The sequence below is a fragment of the Perca fluviatilis genome, chromosome 20 (assembly GCF_010015445.1).
Source record: "Perca fluviatilis chromosome 20, GENO_Pfluv_1.0, whole genome shotgun sequence".
In the NCBI taxonomy this organism is placed as follows: domain Eukaryota; kingdom Metazoa; phylum Chordata; class Actinopteri; order Perciformes; family Percidae; genus Perca; species Perca fluviatilis.
In genome coordinates, this window is record NC_053131.1 from 259,161 (window position 1) to 281,524 (window position 22,364).

Here is a 22,364-nt window from a genome sequence, read left to right on the forward strand (position 1 = left end):
TCTTTGTGCAAAAAATGTCCTCTGAACATTTTGCCAATGCTAGCATGGTTAGGTTTAAGGCTTTTGTGGAACAGGTTTGCTTTCTCACATGCAGAAACATCTTGCCAAGCTAAGATAATGCTAAAAGCACTGAACTCTGGGATTATGCATTGTAGAAACCGTCACACAGAGTTTTGTGTCTGGGAATGAAGCCCCTTTCTCTGGCTCATCCAACTCATACTTACCTGGCAGGGGAGATACCATGATCAAGAAGGTGGTTCACCCAAGGCGAGGCTTAACCATTGCACCCCGGTTATGCTGACCCGTGCGAATTCCCCAAATGTGGGAATCTCGACTGCATAATTTGTGGTAGTGGGGGACTGCGTTCGCGCTCACCCCTGGTCATGACGTTGAAAAATAAAACAAGAGACTTTTGGTTTCAAACGGGCTGCAATATGCAGATTTCCAACTTTGGAGCTGCTCGTACTGTACTTTTTGAGGCCTTCCGGTTGCTTTAGCATTTTCTCCAGGAAATTGCAGCTTTGCTGTACGCTGTGAACATTTATGTAGAGTAATGCCAAGTGCCAGCGATTCGGATGGCAGTGGGTGTGGCTTTTTGGGTGGGACCAAATGAATTGCGTGTTCTCCTCCGTAAAAGGTTGTTCTCTCTTTGTGCAAAAAATGTCCTCTGAACATTTTGCCAATGCTAGCATGGTTAGGTTTAAGGCTTTTGTGGAACAGGTTTGCTTTCTCACATGCAGAAACATCTTGCCAAGCTAAGATAATGCTAAAAGCACTGAACTCTGGGATTATGCATTGTAGAAACCGTCACACAGAGTTTTGTGTCTGGGAATGAAGCCCCTTTCTCTGGCTCATCCAACTCATACTTACCTGGCAGGGGAGATACCATGATCAAGAAGGTGGTTCACCCAAGGCGAGGCTTAACCATTGCACCCCGGTTATGCTGACCCGTGCGAATTCCCCAAATGTGGGAATCTCGACTGCATAATTTGTGGTAGTGGGGACCGCGTTCGCGCTCACCCCTGGTCATGACGTTGAAAAATAAAACAAGAGACTTTTGGTTTCAAACGGGCTGCAATATGCAGATTTCCAACTTTGGAGCTGCTCGTACTGTACTTTTTGAGGCCTTCCGGTTGCTTTAGCATTTTCTCCAGGAAATTGCAGCTTTGCTGTACGCTGTGAACATTTATGTAGAGTAATGCCAAGTGCCAGCGATTCGGATGGCAGTGGGTGTGGCTTTTTGGGTGGGACCAAATGAATTGCGTGTTCTCCGCTCCAAGGTTGTTCTCTCTTTGTGCAAAAAATGTCCTCTGAACATTTTGCCAATGCTAGCATGGTTAGGTTTAAGGCTTTTGTGGAACAGGTTTGCTTTCTCACATGCAGAAACATCTTGCCAAGCTAAGATAATGCTAAAAGCACTGAACTCTGGGATTATGCATTGTAGAAACCGTCACACAGAGTTTTGTGTCTGGGAATGAAGCCCCTTTCCTCTGGCTCATCCAACTCATACTTACCTGGCAGGGAGATACCACGATCAAGAAGGTGGTTCACCCAAGGCGAGGCTTAACCATTGCACCCCGGTTATGCTGACCCGTGCGAATTCCCCAAATGTGGGAATCTCGACTGCATAATTTGTGGTAGTGGGGGACTGCGTTCGCGCTCACCCCTGGTCATGACGTTGAAAAATAAAACAAGAGACTTTTGGTTTCAAACGGGCTGCAATATGCAGATTTCCAACTTTGGAGCTGCTCGTACTGTACTTTTTGAGGCCTTCCGGTTGCTTTAGCATTTTCTCCAGGAAATTGCAGCTTTGCTGTACGCTGTGAACATTTATGTAGAGTAATGCCAAGTGCCAGCGATTCGGATGGCAGTGGGTGTGGCTTTTTGGGTGGGACCAAATGAATTGCGTGTTCTCCGCTCCAAGGTTGTTCTCTCTTTGTGCAAAAAATGTCCTCTGAACATTTTGCCAATGCTAGCATGGTTAGGTTTAAGGCAGCTTTGTGGAACAGGTTTGCTTTCTCACATGCAGAAACATCTTGCCAAGCTAAGATAATGCTAAAAGCACTGAACTCTGGGATTATGCATTGTAGAAACCGTCACACAGAGTTTTGTGTCTGGGAATGAAGCCCCTTTCTCTGGCTCATCCAACTCATACTTACCTGGCAGGGGAGATACCATGATCAAGAAGGTGGTTCACCCAAGGCGAGGCTTAACCATTGCACCCTCGGTTATGCTGACCGTCGCGGAATTCCCCAAATGTGGGAATCTCGACTGCATAATTTGTGGTAGTGGGGGACTGCGTTCGCGCTCTCCCCTGATCATGACGTTGAAGAATAAAACAAGAGATTTTCGGTTTCAAATGGGCTGCAATGTGCAGATTTCCAACTTTGGAGCTGCTCTCGTACTGTACTTTTGAGGCCTTCCGGTTGCTTTAGCATTTTCTCCAGGAAATTGCAGCTTTGCTGTACGCTGTGAACATTTATGTAGAGTAATGCCAAGTGCCAGCCGATTCGGATGGCAGTGGGTGTGGCTTTTGGGTGGGACCAAATGAATTGCGTGTTCTCCCGCTCCAAGGTTGTTCTCTCTTTGTGCAAAAAATGTCCTCTGAACATTTTGCCAATGCTAGCATGGTTAGGTTTAAGGCTTTTGTGGAACAGGTTTGCTTTCTCACATGCAGAAACATCTTGCCAAGCTAAGATAATGCTAAAAGCACTGAACTCTGGGATTATGCATTGTAGAAACCGTCACACAGAGTTTTGTGTCTGGGAATGAAGCCCCCTTTCCTCTGGCTCATCCAACTCATACTTACCTGGCAGGGGAGATACCATGATCAAGAAGGTGGTTCACCCAAGGCGAGGCTTAACCATTGCACCCGGTTATGCTGACCCGTGCGAATTCCCCAAATGTGGGAATCTCGACTGCATAATTTGTGGTAGTGGGGGACTGCGTTCGCGCTCACCCCTGGTCATGACGTTGAAAAATAAAACAAGAGACTTTTGGTTTCAAACGGGCTGCAATATGCAGATTTCCAACTTTGGAGCTGCTCGTACTGTACTTTTTGAGGCCTTCCGGTTGCTTTAGCATTTTCTCCAGGAAATTGCAGCTTTGCTGTACGCTGTGAACATTTATGTAGAGTAATGCCAAGTGCCAGCGATTCGGATGGCAGTGGGGTGTGGCTTTTTGGGTGGGACCAAATGAATTGCGTGTTCTCCGCTCCAAGGTTGTTCTCTCTTTGTGCAAAAAATGTCCTCTGAACATTTTGCCAATGCTAGCATGGTTAGGTTTAAGGCTTTTGTGGAACAGGTTTGCTTTCTCACATGCAGAAACATCTTGCCAAGCTAAGATAATGCTAAAAGCACTGAACTCTGGGATTATGCATTGTAGAAACCGTCACACAGAGTTTTGTGTCTGGGAATGAAGCCCCTTTCTCTGGCTCATCCAACTCATACTTACCTGGCAGGGGAGATACCATGATCAAGAAGGTGGTTCACCCAAGTTGAGGCTTAACCATTGCACTCCGGTTATGCTGACCCGTGCGAATTCCCCAAATGTGGGAATCTCGACTGCATAATTTGTGGTAGTGGGGGACTGCGTTCGCGCTCTCCCCTGATCATGACGTTGAAGAATAAAACAAGAGATTTTCGGTTTCAAATGGGCTGCAATGTGCAGATTTCCAACTTTGGAGCTGCTCGTACTGTACTTTTTGAGGCCTTCCGGTTGCTTTAGCATTTTCTCCAGGAAATTGCAGCTTTGCTGTACGCTGTGAACATTTATGTAGAGTAATGCCAAGTGCCAGCGATTCGGATGGCAGTGGGTGTGGCTTTTTGGGTGGGACCAAATGAATTGCGTGTTCTCCGCTCCAAGGTTGTTCTCTCTTTGTGCAAAAAATGTCCTCTGAACATTTTGCCAATGCTAGCATGGTTAGGTTTAAGGCTTTTGTGGAACAGGTTTGCTTTCTCACATGCAGAAACATCTTGCCAAGCTAAGATAATGCTAAAAGCACTGAACTCTGGGATTATGCATTGTAGAAACCGTCACACAGAGTTTTGCGGGGTCTCGGAATGAAGCCCCTTTCTCTGGCTCATCCAACTCATACTTACCTGGCAGGGGAGATACCATGATCAAGAAGGTGGTTCACCCAAGGCGAGGCTTAACCATTGCACCCGGTTTATGCTGACCGTCGCGAATTCCCCAAATGTGGGAATCTCGACTGCATAATTTGTGGTAGTGGGGACTCGTGTCGCACACCCTGGTCATGACGTTGAAAAATAAAACAAGAGACTTTTGGTTTCAAACGGGCTGCAATATGCAGATTTCCAACTTTGGAGCTGCTCGTACTGTACTTTTTGAGGCCTTCCGGTTGCTTTAGCATTTTCTCCAGGAAATTGCAGCTTTGCTGTACGCTGTGAACATTTATGTAGAGTAATGCCAAGTGCCAGCGATTCGGATGGCAGTGGGTGTGGCTTTTTGGGTGGGACCAAATGAATTGCGCTTGTTCTCCGGTCCAAGGGTTGTTCTCTCTTTGTGCAAAAAATGTCCTCTGAACATTTTGCCAATGCTAGCATGGTTAGGTTTAAGGCTTTTGTGGAACAGGTTTGCTTTCTCACATGCAGAAACATCTTCGCCAAGCTAAGATAATGCTAAAAGCACTGAACTCTGGGATTATGCATTGTAGAAACCGTCACACAGAGTTTTGTGTCTGGGAATGAAGCCCCTTTCTCTGGCTCATCCAACTCATACTTACCTGGCAGGGGAGATACCATGATCAAGAAGGTGGTTCACCCAAGGCGAGGCTTAACCATTGCACCCGGTTATGCTGACCGTGCGCGAATTCCCCAAATGTGGGAATCTCGACTGCATAATTTGTGGTAGTGGGGACTCGCGTCCGCTCACCCCTGGTCATGACGTTGAAAAATAAAACAAGAGATTTTCGGTTTCAAACGGGCTGCAATATGTGCAGATTTCCAACTTTGGAGCGTGTTCGTACTGTACTTTTTGAGGCCTTCCGGTTGCTTTAGCATTTTCTCCAGGAAATTGCAGCTTTGCTGTAGCGGTGTGAACATTTATGTAGAGTAATGCCAAGTGCCAGCGATTCGGATGGCAGTGGGGTGTGGCTTTTGGGGGGGGACCAAATGAATTGCGTGTTCTCCGCTCCAAGGTTGTTCTCTCTTTGTGCAAAAAATGTCCTCTGAACATTTTGCCAATGCTAGCATGGTTAGGTTTAAGGCTTTTGTGGAACAGGTTTGCTTTCTCACATGCAGAAACATCTTGCCAAGCTAAGATAATGCTAAAAGCACTGAACTCTGGGATTATGCATTGTAGAAACCGTCACACAGAGTTTTTTGTCTGGGAATGAAGCCCCTTTCTCTGGCTCATCCAACTCATACTTACCTGGTAGGGGAGATACCATGATCAAGAAGGTGGTTCACTCCGGTTATGCTGACCCGTGCGAATTCCCCAAATGTGGGAATCTCGACTGCATAATTTGTGGTAGTGGGGGACTGCGTTCGCGCTCTCCCCTGATCATGACGTTGAAAAATAAAACAAGAGACTTTTGGTTTCAAACGGGCTGCAATGTGCAGATTTCCAACTTTGGAGCTGCTCGTACTGTACTTTTTGAGGCCTTCCGGTTGCTTTAGCATTTTCTCCAGGAAATTGCAGCTTTGCTGTACGCTGTGAACATTTATGTAGAGTAATGCCAAGTGCCAGCGATTCGGATGGCAGTGGGTGTGGCTTTTTGGGTGGGACCAAATGAATTGCGTGTTCTCTCCGGCTCCAAGTTGTTCTCTCTTTGTGCAAAAAATGTCCTCTGAACATTTTGCCAATGCTAGCATGGTTAGGTTTAAGGCTTTTGTGGAACAGGTTTGCTTTCTCACATGCAGAAACATCTTGCCAAGCTAAGATAATGCTAAAAGCACTGAACTCTGGGATTATGCATTGTAGAAACCGTCACACAGAGTTTTGTGTCTGGGAATGAAGCCCCTTTCTCTGGCTCATCCAACTCATACTTACCTGGCAGGGGAGATACCATGATCAAGAAGGTGGTTCACCCAAGGCGAGGCTTAACCATTGCACCCGGTTATGCTGACCCGTGCGAATTCCCCAAATGTGGGAATCTCTGACCGCATAATTTGTGGTAGTGGACCGCGCTCTACGCCCTGATCATGATCGCTTTGAAGAATAAAACAAGAGATTTCGGTTCTTAAATGGGCTGCAATGTGCAGATTTCCAACTTTGAGCTGCTCGTACCGTACTTTTGAGGCCTCCGCTGTTTCCAGCATTTTCTCCATGAAATTGCAGCTTTGCTGCACGGGCCAGAATATTTAGCGTAGTAGTAAATGCCGCGCCAGCCGACCGATGGTAAGTGGGTGTGGCTTTGGGTGACCAAATGAATTGGCGGTTCTCCTCGGCCCAAGGTTGTCGTTCTTCGTGCAAAATGTCCTCTGGAACATTTTGCCAATGCTAGCATGGTTAGGGTTTAAGGTTTTGTGGAACAGGTTTGCTTTCACATGCAGAAACATCTTTGCCGCTTTCAAGATAATGCTGCTAAAAGCACTGAACTTGGATTATGCATTGCAGAAACCGTCAGCCACGAGTTTTGTGTCTGGGAACAGCTCCTTCGGCTCATCCAACTCATAATTTTACCTGGCAGGATGGCCATTACATCAAGAAGGTGGTTCACCCGCTACGCAGGCTTAACCATTGTTCTCGGTTATAAAGTTGACCTCGCGCTAAATTCCCGTCGTGGAATCTCTCGACTGCATAATTTGTGTGGTGGGGACTGCGTCACAATACCCCTGGTCATGACGCTGAAAAATAAGACAAGAGACTTTGCCTCAAACGGGCTGTACCGTGCAGATTTCAACTTTGAGCTGCTCGTGACTGTACTTTGAGGCCTTCCGTTGTTTTAGCATTTTCCAGGAAATGCGCCTTTGGCTGCACTTTCGTGAACATTTATGAGTAAATGCCGCTAATGTCTTTGACAAAGTATGTTTTTCCACAATTAGAGGGACCACTGATAACAAGGCTGAAAGGGTGTTTGAAGCCTACCATCAAATCCTGAAACATCCCTAGTAGCCATAAAGATGCGGTTGTATAGTCTTGGAGCCGCGTCGTTTATTGTAACGACCTGTACTCCTGGTGAGTGTGTCGTTTTTGAGATGGAACTGTTTTTTGTGCGTGTTATTGTGAAGGCCGTTGTGGTCAGATGGTTAGGAGGCGCTGCTGCGCTTGGTCACAAAGTCGATTGAACCAGACCAATTACGATTCATATGCTGTAACCACTTTGGCATTTGTGGCATTGGGGGTTACACCCTTGCATTAAACTCTGTGTATTTCCTTGGCGGTCCTATAAGCATAGCATTTAGGACCCGAAACAAACTCAGTTATATAATCTTCGGTAGAGCCCCACAGACTTGGGGCCTATTTAGTTCATCCGTTAAATTCGCCAAGGTAAGGACCTAGGAGGTGGGATCACTCGCCGTCTCTGCTTGTGAACAGAATGCTGTCAGTGTCAACATATAAAATACTTCCGCATGCGTTTATCAACAAACCTTATAAGCTCCCATGCGAGCATAGGCTGTGGTCATGGCCCCTATAAAAACATTCACATCTTTTACTCTGGATGCGACCCCTCCTGTGTATCGCCATTGGACAATCGCTACTTCTGGTGAGATGAATGAGAACTGGCGAACATCAAAGTTTCGCTGAACATCAGCGGTGTGAAGTCGGGATTGGTTGAGTTATGAGCTCAGCAGTAGTCATGTTATTCACCGCATGGCAAATTTGCCCCAAAGACTATTCAGAAGCAATTTATTTGTATGCCTGACAGCTTTGTTAAAACATATCTTGGTCGGATCAAGACGAATGCCTTCGTGTGCATAATAGTCATCTATGTACTTTTTGTTTTGGTCTTCCGTTTGATATGCCCAGGGTATCCTGAAGCTTCTTGCTACGTTTAAGAAATGTTTTAACATAGGCTTAAAAAGCTGATCAGTTTTTTCTGGGAAATGCCAAACTTCAGCAATGGAAACAATCTTATACCCTTTCTCTATGGCTTTCTGTAATTCAAACGTCACCCTAACGCAGACAACAACCTCTCTTGATCGCTATGTGTGCATGGTGTTGTTTGATTCATCTCACGGCACTACACCGCTATATAGGGGAACATCAGTTTACCGTTACAGTGGTAGGGCAACACAGGGGTGATACAGGCCTCTGGCGGTGCTACTGTACATTTCCACAATGCCAAAGTATTTGTTTATGTCATCAAAATCCTTGTGTATTATTTGGGGGTGTCCTATTGGATAATCTCTTTTAGACTGAACAGTTGGGTACAAACTTGTGAAATCATAGTATCTGATCTTTTCATCATTTTCTGCCTATCGTGGTACAGTTTCATTGCATTTGTGCGGCCTCCAAAGAGGGATTCTCGTGGATTGAGACGCCCTGGCTTTTCATATGTTAACATGAACTCCTTAACGTCTGGGTCATTGTCCACAGCCTGTCTCCAATCACATTCCCACATCACCACAACTTTCAGCTGATGCTTATTTTTAGAGCAGACACTCTGTTATGGAACTCCGATAGCAGTTCACCTTCTGTTTTTTTGTTTTTGGTGAGAGGATTGATTTCACCTGGCCGCATAGCACTTATCACAGCCGTGAAAGAAGCAGCCATTAAATTAACTGCGTGCGTGTGTCTTCACAATAGCCATCTACAAAGAACTGACCAAATGGCTTTTCACCTCTGTTCAGAGCGTGCTGTATGTCAAGGCCCTCTCTGTCTGCAACATACTCAAGCCACTGTATTGAAACATCAGAACATGTCTTGTTTTTGCCTAAGGTAGGCCCCCGTCCGTATGTCAGAGCAACAGAATCTTTGGGGAGGAACAACGTTTTAAATACACCCATACATGAAGGAGGCCAATGTAGCATATGCAACGGGTCTAGGCCTGTGCACTTCGTGGAAGGCCTCTCTGTATATTTTGCATGCTTTAATCAAAACCGTTACATCGTTAACACAATAGCTGAGCAGCTCTTTTCGAAGTCAAAAGGTGTGTTAATACGCCGTAGCGATACCACTCCATGAACGTTTTCTTAAAGGCGTCACTCATAGCATCATAACCATATAGAGCTGGTGCAGGATACGGACCAATATAATTCTCATTCTCTCGCGTGTTAAATGTGGGTGGGAAGAAGCCTTTGAGAAGATCGGAGAACCCCGCCGCTGCCGGTGTTTTAGATAGAGCCATAGGGATAAAACTGAACGAATCGATCCAACGCTGATTGAAAGTAGAATCGATCATCAGAAGCACCCTAGAACCGCGCGTAGTAATAGTTGGACAAAGTTTCTGACTCACCAGATACTCTAAAACTATATAACTGTCAAAACCTGATGCATTGTGTGCGCTATAAAAGTATAGCCTCTGTATTTCTCCTGTCTGTAGTTCTTAATGAATGATGCGACACAGTTTGTTGTTTACTAGCAGTTTTTTGACCGTCCATATCCATAACGCATACAAAATTAGCTTCATGCGCCCCACATTGATACGTGTTTGAAATCGTAAAGATATACTTATCACTACTTTCTTTCGGTTCGCGGGTTGTATATAGCAAGAGTGCGTAAGTAGCCCCTAAAGGCTCTCTACAATGTAGGCATTTAGGTTTTTACAGCTGTGTGGATTTTTCGACACGATATGTTAGCGTGACAGGACTCGCAATATTTGATTTTATTGCAGGGTATAAGCCCGTGTTTCACGCGTCGGGTTTTTATGGTTTTCAAAACACTGTTGCGATTTGCAATGACGTCCACAGCCTGTGCATTTAATGGTCTTGTCAGGTATACAAGCAGTGTAACACACATTACAAAGCCAACTACAAAGGTGCCCCAGAGGGTTCTGGTAGGTCTTGTAACACCCATCGCACAAGCGTCCGGCCCAAAAAGCCGTTTTATTTACGATGAGATAATAATGTTCGTCATGCAAATACAACCATGCTGTTTTCACATCTGGTTGGTCGTGCGCTTTTGAAGATCGTTGGGTTTTACATCCGGCTACATGATGGAATATCACAATTTTCATTTTCAAATGTTTCTGAAATCTGTCAACATCAGAGAACGAAACCTTATGTGTGTAGTTAAAACCCAAATCACTATGCAGATGCTTGGCATAATTCATCTTCTCATCATGCGACCATCTGCTATTTACATAATGTGCCAGGCAGAGAGAAAAGCAGAAATTGTCGTTACCAGCGTTATTCTTGGGGTTATACAAAGCATTACCTTTTTCTGACAATATTTGATCGTAACCAATGCTTCCTAGTTTTCGGCGTTCTCCGACACCCCTCCCGACATATTCGCGGCTATTGTCACAATTAATTCTAAAGAGTCATCGGTCAGTGAATTATCGTTACTCTGCATCGCTTGTGCGACTTGCTCCAGAAATGTGTCCTCGTGTTATAGCCATCGGCGGAGTTCAACATTGTTTGGATAGGGACATCTACGGCTGGCCCCTTAACTCAACATTTAAAACGCTGTCCTGTGTTGCATTGCCCAAAGCCCTCGCTATTAAATCTGTTAAGGTGCTATACTCCCTTTCAGGAACACTACCGATATCAGTCAAATCAATATTTCGCGGGTCGACATCTTGACCGAAATTCAGCAGCATTAAAAGGGGTATCTGTCTGGATGCTATTTCGGATGTTACCTTAAAACGCCCGCCCAACCACACTGCACACCACCCTGAGGATTTTCTGTGGGTGATGGAGGGGTACTATAAGGCTTGTGGACGGTTGGGGACCGGGCTGCTCATCTGTACAGGATCTTTTGACGGCTGAACACTCGGAAAACATGCAGGTCTCTTATTACTCTGATCTATGTCTGGGGGTCTGTATTTGATGATTGTGTAAGCGTCTGTATTGGACGCGGTGTATTGCTGGAATACACGTCTGAAGGACCATTATGTGACAACTGTTCAAGGGACGGACTATCTAATTCTTGTGTTTTTCTCACTGTTGCTTTCACTAGCGCTAGCACTAGGCATAGATTGGGCCCAGGCTTCGAATATTTTGGCATGTATAGCACACAAACGTGCAAAATCCTGAGGATTGCTTACTGCTCTTGTGTAATCGTCCTCGCATGGCCATTCTAGTTCCTCGTCACTACTATCGTCACACACACCTAAGGGTTCAGATTTTTTTTGTTTTTTTGGGTGGCGGTGGCATTTTGTTTTTAATTTTTTTTTAATTTTTTTTTTTTAAATTTTTTTTTTTTTTTTTTTATATTGTACACAAACTATAGCCTGTTTTTTTTTTACTGGGTGGCGCATATTCATAGTCTTTTTAAGGCATACTATCATAGGTACAATCAGCGTATTGAGAGAGCTGACCTGATTGGCCAGCGTGGTGCCAAAACCTGTGACCAAATCAACCAAATGCGTGTTAGCTCTGACCTGGCTGGCCAGCGTTGTTCCAAAGTCTGTGACCAAACCAGTCAATTTTGTGTTAGCTGTTTGCAAGACATCTAATTTATTCATAAGAGCATCGTTTTGTTTTCGTAATTCGGCTAATTCTGATTGTATTTGTTTATAATTGCCATCTGACGCAGGTTGTTGAGGTGTAGTGTTGACACAATACTCAAAAAGCTCTTCACCCTGAAGCAATGTCACCTGCTCAGGACCTCCTAGTGCCCCACAGTGTTCAAACTGGTTGTAAGTATTATAATTAGGCACTGCTTGCTTATCAAGGAATGGAACGTTAACCTCTAATACATTTACAGGATTGGTTACTGATGTATTACCCCTGTTACACTTTTTATCTGACACCGTTATGACAGAGGTGTGTGGTATACAGCTGACATAGTCGGATCCTTCCTCTGTGCTATAGATACAGTTAAAGAGGTATGCACCTACATTATATTCAGGGAACACCTGCAAAGATGCCTGACTCGATTGATGGGCTGTAAGTGGTGTCTCTGCTATTCCGGCGTCTTCAGACCCTTCTGCTGTAGCTAGCCGATTTGGTTGAGGGGGTGTAGGAGCTGTCGCTGTTAGTCCTGTGTCTTCAGACCCTTCTCCGGCTTCTACGGCATGGATTGTCTAGAGGTATAACAACATATTTTTCTGGTTAAATAAAGACACGCGCGCGCACGCACACACACACAACACACACGCACACACACACACACAACACAGACACACAACACACACACACAACACACAAACACACACCTCAAAAGGACACCACCTTTGTAAAGGGGTGTCCTTTTGTCCCCTCTCAATGGAGTCACTCGTGGGGTGGTAGGGCTTTGGTGTACTATGTGTGAAATCACACTTAGACGACAACAAATGCAAGGACTCTAAGTCTTCGGTCGTCGTTACTTGCTAAAACAAAAGAAATGCCTTTTTAACAATATATACATTTTATTTAAAAAGCTTTTATAACACTATGTAAATATATTCTGTTAGATACAAAAGGGTTTCTCACCTCTGCAGCTGTGTTAGGATCATAAGATACAGAGGCCGTGTAAGAGGAGTCTGGAACAAAGGAAGGGCGGCGTCTTTTGGGTGGGAAACCGTCCGTGTATGGCTTCTCAGGATGAAATAAGCATTAGATTAGAAAAAAATCTCTTTTTTTTTTTTTTTTTTTTTTAAATACAACACTCTATTTTCATGTTTTTCTTTTCAATTCACCTCAATAGATCTCTTCTTTGATCCCTTCTTAGGCTTGTGTAGAACATCCGTTTCTGCTCCATGGGGGTGGCTGGCTGTGAAATCGTCCTCAGGCGTCAAATACAATGAAACTAAGTCTTCCGTAGCCTTTAGTTGCTAAAACAAAAGAAAGGTCTTTTTAACAACATATACATTTTATTTAAAAAGCTTTTATAACACATGTAAATATATTCTGCTAGATACAAAGGGGTTTCCCACCTCTGCAACTGTGTTAGGATCATAAGATACAGTGGCCGGGTAAGATGAGACGCGGAACAAAGGAATGGTTGGCGTCTTTTGGGGGGGAACGCCTTTCTGGTATGGCTCAGGCTGTAATAAGCATTAGATTAGATGCATTAGATTATTTTTTTATACAACACAGCATTTTACCGTTTTTCTTTTCAACTCACCTCAATAAATTGCTTCTTAGGCTTACGATGGTGACGTTTTTAGGGGTAGCAGCTTTCACAGAGAGGTTTAGAGAAACACCGCCTTTTATCATGGTTGATTTCCGCCGTATGTGCTATCGAGTAGCCATCACCCTTACGGATCCTTTGTTCAGGAACAGATTGTCTAGACACAGAATATATATATATTAGAGGACTAGAAACACGGTGATAAATTAAATAGTAATAAATATTACAGCCTGAAAGAGATAAATAGCCCCATAAATACCTGTTTCCAACGTTCTTATTCCTTATTAGAAGGACCTTTTGTTTTATGTTCTGGTGTGTTGGGGTCTGTAGGATCCGGGCTACACAGCTCTTTTTTAAAAACAAAAACAAAAAATTAATGAAAACACAGTACTAAATCAATTAATGCTGTAGTGTATAATATATTTATAGGTTTTTACCTTGTGGTATAAGTGTTTCATCAACTAACACAGCCACATTGTCCCAGCTCTTTGGAAAATCACCTAATGACGCAACTGCATTATACAACAAAAAAAACTTTTAAGTCACAAATGACTGAATGAATTAAACACCTTACAATAAGCTTTTTTTAAAATTTACTCACCAAACGCAGCCATTTCTGTAGAAACGAATCCTCTTTTCTTCAGAGGTCTTTGTTGAGGACCCGAAGAAAACAAGGGAAAATTTTTAGCTAGCACCTTAGCTAAAAACTGCAGGGTAAAGTGAGCAGTCAGCCTTGAAAACAAGGGGGTTTTTAAACACCACAAACCACCCCCTTTATGACGATTTAACACCCACAACAATAGACCTCACATTTACAAGCTAACCACTGGGCTAACACGTGTTTTTTACTATCGTCATATGGTACAACCACGCCCGCATTACGAACACACGGTCAAAAGTTTTAGCTAATTCATGAATGACTGAATGAATTAAATATCTTTGAACATCCTTAAACACAAGAGGTGCTTTTAAATTTACTTACCACTAGTAGGTATTGCTGAAAAACGAAACACCTGCGTTGCGTTTCACCAAGAAGAATTAAAAAGTGAAACTCCAGAGGGTTTTTTTTTTTTGATGAGGAAAAACGTGGTAGCTATCTAGCTAGCTACCAGACTAGCTAGAAAAAGCATCTAAAAAAGAGACAGCTAGCATGAAACAAAAGGCTAAACAGTGCACTGCTGAAAAAGGATCCTCTTTTTTTTTCTCACAAAAAAGAACAACTCACTGTTATTGATTGTGGAAAAAAGTGGTAGTAAGCTAGCTAGCTAGCAGCAGAAAGCTAAAAAGTGTGCGCACCCCCAGGTAGTACGCGACAGAGTGACCTCATTCGAGCGGGTGTGAGGGCCGCCTCAGCTCAAGGCCACAAGACCCTTGTTGCAGGGAGGCGTACGACCGCGATACCGACGTCATCACATCCGCTAGATGCACTAACATATTCGGCCACTAGATGGCTCCGCGAAGGTCCGACGTTGGACCGCGGCATCATCACATCCGCTGGATCGTGGCGCACCGGCGGTCGATAGATGCACTAACATATTCGGCCACTAGATGGCGATCGCGAGTAACGACGTGCGGCCGCGACGTCATCACGCACGCTCATATCATCAGTTGGCATGGCAGGTTTGCGTGTGCGTGTGAGATGACGTCACACATGCACGCGCAAAACCGCCATCTTTATACTACTTACGCGCGCGCTTTGAGGAGGTGGCAGCAACACCCGAAGAGGAATCTTCCTCAGCCTTACCCTTGACCTCCACTTCTGCCATGCCCTCCGCTGCAAAACGGCGCCAGGAAGAAAAATCCGATGATAGCTCCACCACTTGCTCCGACGTGGTGGAGTATCAGGAGTCCGGCTCCTCGTCACTGGAGGATGATATCGACGATGTCAGTGAGGAGGAGGACGTCACCGGTCAGATTGAGGAAAACGTAAGTAAAAAACAATACTTTAACTTTAAAAGGAGAATTTCAGTCGTTTTCAAGATGTAGACGTGGTCTACATATACCCACACAGTTGTTATTTGTGTCAGTAGTCCAATCAAGAGGAGGAACAGGGGCAGAAGAAGAAGAAAAGGAGGAAGATGAAGGCCACCAGGAGGAGCAAGGAGTCTGTAAGTAAAACCTATGCTTTAAAAGACTGTCTGTGTTCTGTGACACCAATGTTATGTGGATACACTCTAAGTTTGTATTGCCTCTGTGCTTCCTCAACAGACACCAAAGAAGAGGCCCAATGCACCCAAAGTTAAAATGCAGCTGAGAGTAACATTGAGCCCCTTGCAAGGTCTTTCGAGATCAATTTCAAACCGAAATAAGAGGGCGGTGGCCAGGTCCCAAGAACGTAAGTGGAAAGAAACAGAGCGTAAAGCCCTGATGAAACAAAAAGCAAAGCATTTGGAAAAAAAAGAGGAGGGGGGGGATTAATTTAATCCCAGTGACACACAAACACTCTCACACACACACACACATACACACAAACACACACCGCTACACACAAAACATTTAGTTTAGTTTAGTTTATAGAGCCCCTGTTACGCTTTCTTTATCTTTTAGTGTGTTTTATAGTTGTTTGTGTACAGTATGTATTAGCTTTCTCTCAACTTTTTCTCAACTGCCTGAAATTCCTCCATCCTCCATTGTCACTGATTGAGAAAGCCAGCCCAGTTTTTCATGTAAACATGTAAACCTATATTCTACATCGAAGAGCCCCTATCATGATCCTTTCAGCATCATATTTGTACTCTTGGGCTCTACCTGAATAGGATTTTTGTTCATAGATTTATTATAGTGTAGTTATAGTATTATTATAGTATAGTGTTTTTTTTCATTGTTTCAATTGTTCATACTAATAGTATAGTTTTATAAGGTTATTTTAATATCGAAATTTTCTTTTGTATAATGTTGCATGGGTTATAATAATGTGTTATGTGTATATATGTTTAAATTGTTGATCAAATTATTAGTATTTCATAAGGTTCTTTTTTGTATTCAAGTTTTTTATATTAAGATTGTTGATATGTTTAGATATAATCGTAAATAAATGTGTTCTTGTTTGATTACAGTGCTTCTCGCTATTTATTCACCTATAATGACATTAATTTATGGTTCATTCAACAATAAAGGGTGCCCTTTAAGTCTATCTGATACTACTGAGCAAGAAATAGAGGTGTTAGTTTAAGTTAATTGAACATTAATTGAATCATTCTGAATGTTTTTGGTGGTATTAATGGGAACACTTCTTCCATTTGGGAAGGACAATTGGGAACACTCAACCACCCTATTAAAAACAGGCCAAATGTCCCGGGTTGGGCTTCCCTTACAGTGCCCTTCACTTATTTAAAATGGGACATTTGGCCTTGAAGCCTAAGAGTGGGCTCAGCCCCAGACTGGCCTCCCTTCCTGTCCCTGGAAGTCAGGGTTAGTATACCAGGGGCACGAAAAAAATTTAAAGGCGATACAAGGATGCAAGGTCCGACCCAGGACATTTGGCCTGTTTTTAATAGGGTGGGTGGGTGTTCCCAATTGTCCTTCACAAATGGCAAAAGTGTTCCCAATTTTCCTTCCCAAATGGCAAAAGTGTTCCCAATTGTCCTTCCCAAATGGAAGAAGTGTTCCCAAGTGTCCCAAAATATAAGAGCCAAAGGTCAAAAGGCCATTTTCAATGATAATGATTTTTTTTCCACATTTAACATTGAATTAATGGCCTGGAACCTATTCAATGTTGAAGAGGGTGTTCTGAAGAACCAGTGACTACTTCTTGGTGGTCCTGGACCCATGGGAAGGGCCCCTAATGGCTCCTCAAAAAGGTTTTTGGACATTTGGGAACATTTCTTCCATTTCCCATGGCATTTTCAAAAATTATAAATATTCATAATTAATAAAGGAAAGCCCCCAGAGACCCCAGATTTTGCACAGTAGTCGGCTGTGTGCCCCTCTACAACAGCGCATAATTATTTTTGTTCTAAACCCTCTAGAAAAAAAAACAAGTCCCGTTCAAAATTCCCCCAAAACATGGTCTTAATATCTGTATGTCCAACACCATGTTGAGATATTGTTTTGAACGGAGAAACTTTTGTTCTGATTGTGCCAGTGCCCCGAAACTTCAGTATGTTGTTGCCAGCGCTTTATGGAGTAAAACGGTGTTGGTTTGGACAAGCTAGCACTTAGCATGGCTGCACAGGAAGGTCGGCCATTTGGGAACACTTTTGCCATTTGGGAAGGACAATTGGGAACACCCACCCACCCTATTAAAAACAGGCCAAATGTCCCGGGTTGGGCTTCCCTTACAGTGCCCTTCACTTATTTAAAATGGGACATTTGTTCTGTTTTTAATAGGGTGGTTGAGTGTTCCCAATTGTCTTCCTTCCCAAAGCAAAAAATGTTCCCAAATGTCCTACCTTCCTGAGCAGCTGCTAAGGTGCTAACCGACTACTGAAGCCTAAGAGTGGGCTCAGCCCCAGACTGGCCTCCCTTCCTGTCCCTGGAAGTCAGGGTTAGTATACCAGGGCCCGAAAAAATTTAAAGAGCGATACAAGGATGCAAGGTCCGCCCAGGACATTTGGCCTGTTTTTAATAGGGTGGGTGGGTGTTCCCAATTGTCCTTCACAAATGGCAAAAGTGTTCCCAAATTTCCCTTCCCCAAATGGCAAAAGTGTTCCCAATTGTCCTTCCCAAATGGAAGAAGTGTTCCCAAGTGTCCCAAAATATAAGAGCCAAAGGTCAAAAGGCCATTTTCAATGATAATGATTTTTTTTCCACATTTAACATTGAATTAATGGCCTGGAACCTATTCAATGTTGAAGAGGGTGTTCTGAAGAACCAGTGACTACTTCTTGGTGGTCCTGGACCCATGGGAAGGGCCCCTAATGGCTCCTCAAAAAGGTTTTTGGACATTTGGGAACATTTCTTCCATTTCCCATGGTATTTTCAAAAATTATAAATATTCATAATTAATAAAGGAAAGCCCCCAGAGACCCCAGATTTTGCACAGTAGTCGGCTGTGTGCCCCTCTACAACAGCGCATAATTATTTTTGTTCTAAACCCTCTAGAAAAAAAAAACAAATCCCGTTCAAAATTCCCCCAAAACATGGTCTTAATATCTGTATGTCCAACACCATGTTGAGATATTGTTTTGAACGGAGAAACTTTTGTTCTGATTGTGCCAGTGCCCCGAAACTTCAGTATGTTGTTGCCAGCGCTTTATGGAGTAAAACGGTGTTGGTTTGGACAAGCTAGCACTTAGCATGGCTGCACAGGAAGGTCGGCCATTTGGGAAAACTTTTGCCATTTGGGAAGGACAATTGGGAACACCCACCCACACCTTATATAAAACAGGCCAAATGTCCGGGGTGGGCGGGCTTCCCTTACAGTGCCCTTCACTTATTTAAAATGGGACATTTGGCCTGTTTTTAATAGGGTGGTTGAGTGTTCCCAATTGTCCTTCCCAAATGGCAAAAGTGTTCCCAAATGTCCTACCTTCCTGAGCAGCCCTGCTAAGTGCTAGCCGACTTTGAAGCCTAAGAGTGGGCTCAGCCCCAGACTGGCCTCCCTTCCTGTCCCTGGAAGTCAGGGTTAGTATACCAGGGGCACGAAAAAAAATTAAAGGCGATACAAGGATGCAAGGTCCGACCCAGGACATTTGGCCTGTTTTTAATAGGGTGGTTCAGTGTTCCCAATTGTCCTTTCCAAATGGCACAAAGTATCCCAATTGTCCTTCCCAAATGGCTAAAATCTTCCCGATTGTCCTTCCCAAATTGCAAAAATGTTCCCAAATGTCCTAAATTCTATCAGTTTCCCTAATTAATTAATTGATTCCTTTACTTTTTCTAATTAACGACAGTTTGCATAAATATTGACCTAGTTACTATTAATAATGAGTTAGTATCACTAAATAATGACTTAGTTTCAAATTCTGGTGGTCCTGGACCCATGGGAAGGGTCCATACTGGCTCCCTCAGAAGGGGTCAGACAACACCTTTGAAAGCCCAGGACATTTGGCCTGTTTTTAATAGGGTGGGTTAGTGTTGCCAATTGTCCTTCCCAAATGGCAAAATTGTTCCCAATTGTCCTTCCCAAATGGCAAAAGTGTTCCCAATTGTCCTTCTCAAATGGCAAAACGTATCCCAATTGTCCTTCCCAAATGGCAAAAATCTTCCCAATTGTCCTTCCCAAGTTGCAAAAGTCTTCCCAAATGTCCTAAATTCTATCAGTTTCCCTAATTAATTAATTGAATCCCTTACTTTGTCTAATTAACGACAGTTTGCATATATTTTGACCTAGTTACTATTAATAATGAGTTAGTATCACTAAATAATGACTTAATTTCAAATTCTGGTGGTCCTGGACCCATGGGAAGGGTCCATACTGGCTCCCTCAGAAGGGGTCAGACAACACTTTTGAAAGCCCAGGACATTTGGCCTGTTTTTAATAGGGTGGGTGTGTGTTGCCAATTGTCCTTCCCAAATGGCAAAAGTGTTCCCAATTGTCCTTCCCATTTGGCAAAAGTGTTCCCAATTGTCCTTCCCAAATGGCAAAAAGTCTCCCAATTGTCCTTCCCAAATGGCTAAAATCTTCCCGATTGTCCTTTCCAAATTGCAAAAATGTTCCCAAATGTCCTAAATTCTATCAGTTTCCCTAATTAATTAATTGATTCCTTTACTTTTTCTAATTAACGACAGTTTGCATAAATATTGACGTAGTTACTATTAATAATGAGTTAGTTTCACTAAATAATGACTTATTTTCAAATTCTGGTGGTCCTGGACCCATGGGAAGGGTCCATACTGGCACCCTCAGAAGGGGTCAGACAACAATTTTGAAAGCCCAGGACATTTGGCCTGTTTTTAATAGGGTGGGTGAGTGTTGCCAATTGTCCTTCCCAAATGGCAAAAGTGTTCCCAATTGTCCCTCCCAAATGGCAAAAGTGTTCCCAATTGTCCTTCTCAAATGGCAAAAAGTATCCCAATTGTCCTTCCCAAATGGCAAAAACCTTCCCAATTGTCCTTCCCAAATTGCAAAAGTCTTCCCAAATGTCCTAAATTCTATCAGTTTACCTAATTAATTAATTGAATCCCTTACTTTTTCTAATTAACGACCGTTTGCATAAATATTGACCTAGTTACTATTAATAATGAGTTAGTTTCACTAAATAATGACTTAGTTTCACTAAATAATGACTTAGTTTCAAATTCTGGTGGTCCTGGACCCATGGGAAGGGTCCATACTGGCACCCTCAGAAGGGGTCAGACAACACTTTTGAAAGCCCAGGACATTTGGCCTGTTTTAATAGGGTGGGTTAGTGTTGCCAATTGTCCTTCCCAAATGGCAAAAGTGTTCCCAATTGTCCTTCCCAAATGGCAAAAAGTATCCCAATTGTCCTTCCCAAATGGCAAAAATCTTCCCAATTGTCCTTCCCAAGTTGCAAAAGTCTTCCCAAATTTCCTAAATTCTATCAGTTTCCCTAATTAATTAATTGAATCCCTTACTTTTTATAATTAATGACCGTTTGCATAAATATTGACCTAGTTACTATTAAAAATTAGTTAGTATCACTAAATAATGACTTAGTTTCAAATTCTGGTGATCCTGGACCCATGGGAAGGGTCCATACTGGCTCCCTCAGAAGGGGTCAGACAACACTTTTGAAAGCCCAGGACATTTGGCCTGTTTTTAATAGGGTGGGTTAGTGTTGCCAATTGTCCTTCCCAAATGGCAAAAGTGTTCCCAATTGTCCTTCCTAAATGGCAAAAGTCTTCCCAAATGTCCTAAATTCTATCAGTTTCCCTAACTCATTAATTGAATCCCTTACTTTGTCTAATTAACGACAGTTTGCATAAATATTGACCTAGTTACTATTAATAATGAGTTAGTATCACTAAATAATGACTTAGTTTCAAATTCTGGTGGTCCTGGACCCATGGGAAGGGTCCATACTGGAACCCTCAGAAGGGTTTAGACAACACTTTTGAAAGCCCAGGACATTTGGCCTTTTTTTAATAGGGTGGGTGAGTGTTGCCAATTGTCCTTCCCAAATGGCAAAAGTGTTCCCAATTGTCCTTCCCAAATGGCAAAAGTGTTCCCAATTGTCCTTCTCAAATGGCAAAACGTGTTCCCAATTGTCCTTCCCAAATGGCAAAAATCAGTTTCCCTAACTCATTAATTGATTCCCTTACTTTTTCTAATTAACGACCGTTTGCATAAATATTGACCTAGTTACTATTAATATTGAGTTAGTTTCACTAAATAATGACTTAGTTTCTCTAGATCAAGTGTTGAGAGCCAATCCTAGGACATTTGGCCTGTTTCTAATAGGGTGGTGGAGTGGTCCCAATTTCCCTACCCAAATGGCAAAAGTGTTCCCAATTGTCAAAAGTGTTCCCAATTGTCCTTCCCAAATGGCAAAAGTGTTCCCAATTGTCATTCCAAAATGGCAAAAGTGTTCCCAATTGTCATTCCCAAATGGCAAAAGTGTTCCCAATTGTCCTTTCCCAAAAATAGGCAACCAGGGTCACGAAAAAAAGTTAAAGTTTTTTGACCAGGGAAGGGGAGGCAAGCAGTTAGAGGTCAACTGCTTCTGCATTCCCCCTTCTCTGGTAAAAAACTTAGAAAAAAATTCAAGATTTTTTTGACCCATCCCATGCCACTTGGCATGTGAGCATGTTAACCCAGGGTTAGAGCCACATACTGGGCCTGGGAGGTGAGCCTGAGGGCTCTGGAGGTCAACCTCCACCCATAGAAGCACAAGTGTTCCCAAATGGAAAAAGTGTTCCCAAATGTCCTTTCCCAAAAATAGGCTACCAGGGGCACAAAAATGTGAGAAAAAAAGTTAAAGTTTTTCGACCGGAGAAGGGGGAGGCAAGCAGTTAGAGGTCACCTGCTTCTGCATTTCCCCTTCTCTGGTCAAAAAACTTAGAAAAAAGCCCTGGAGGTCAACCACTAGCCACAGCAGGACTAAGTGTTCCCAAATGGAAAAAGTGTTCCCAAATGTCCTTTCCCAAAAATAGGCTGCCAGGGGCACAAAAATTTGAGAAAAAAAGTTAAAGTTTTTCGACCGGAGAAGGGGGAGGCAAGCAGTTAGAGGTCAACTGCTTCTGCATTTCCCCTTCTCTGGTCAAAAAACTTCGAAAAAAGCCCTGGAGGTCAACCACTAGCCACAGAAGGACTAAGTGTTCCCAAATGGAAAAAGTGTTCCCAAATGTCCTTTCCCAAAAATAGGCTACCAGGGGCATGAGCCTGTTAACCCAGGATT

At 43.3% G+C, this 22,364-nt stretch overlaps 10 non-coding genes and 1 pseudogene across 10 annotated transcripts; all 11 read left to right on the forward strand.

Moving 5' to 3' along the window:
* Window positions 1-216: 216 nt before the first annotated feature.
* LOC120550020 lies at window positions 217-380 on the forward strand. Its single transcript, XR_005637511.1, has one exon. It is a non-coding gene; the product is annotated as a U1 spliceosomal RNA (small nuclear RNA).
* Window positions 381-862: 482 nt separating this feature from the next.
* Window positions 863-1,025, forward strand: LOC120550027. The gene has a single exon (XR_005637517.1). It is a non-coding gene; the product is annotated as a U1 spliceosomal RNA (small nuclear RNA).
* Window positions 1,026-1,506: 481 nt separating this feature from the next.
* Window positions 1,507-1,669, forward strand: LOC120550028. The gene has a single exon (XR_005637518.1). It is a non-coding gene; the product is annotated as a U1 spliceosomal RNA (small nuclear RNA).
* Window positions 1,670-2,151: 482 nt separating this feature from the next.
* On the forward strand, window positions 2,152-2,317 carry LOC120550032. The gene has a single exon (XR_005637522.1). It is a non-coding gene; the product is annotated as a U1 spliceosomal RNA (small nuclear RNA).
* A 484-nt stretch (window positions 2,318-2,801) lies between these two features.
* LOC120550026 lies at window positions 2,802-2,964 on the forward strand. Its single transcript, XR_005637516.1, has one exon. It is a non-coding gene; the product is annotated as a U1 spliceosomal RNA (small nuclear RNA).
* Window positions 2,965-3,445: 481 nt separating this feature from the next.
* Window positions 3,446-3,609, forward strand: LOC120550023. Its single transcript, XR_005637513.1, has one exon. It is a non-coding gene; the product is annotated as a U1 spliceosomal RNA (small nuclear RNA).
* Window positions 3,610-4,092: 483 nt separating this feature from the next.
* On the forward strand, window positions 4,093-4,253 carry LOC120550034. The gene has a single exon (XR_005637524.1). It is a non-coding gene; the product is annotated as a U1 spliceosomal RNA (small nuclear RNA).
* Window positions 4,254-4,736: 483 nt separating this feature from the next.
* On the forward strand, window positions 4,737-4,898 carry LOC120550036. The gene has a single exon (XR_005637525.1). It is a non-coding gene; the product is annotated as a U1 spliceosomal RNA (small nuclear RNA).
* A 485-nt stretch (window positions 4,899-5,383) lies between these two features.
* On the forward strand, window positions 5,384-5,522 carry LOC120550035 (annotated as a pseudogene).
* Window positions 5,523-6,004: 482 nt separating this feature from the next.
* Window positions 6,005-6,166, forward strand: LOC120550039. The gene has a single exon (XR_005637527.1). It is a non-coding gene; the product is annotated as a U1 spliceosomal RNA (small nuclear RNA).
* A 471-nt stretch (window positions 6,167-6,637) lies between these two features.
* LOC120550040 lies at window positions 6,638-6,800 on the forward strand. The gene has a single exon (XR_005637528.1). It is a non-coding gene; the product is annotated as a U1 spliceosomal RNA (small nuclear RNA).
* Window positions 6,801-22,364: the final 15,564 nt, after the last annotated feature.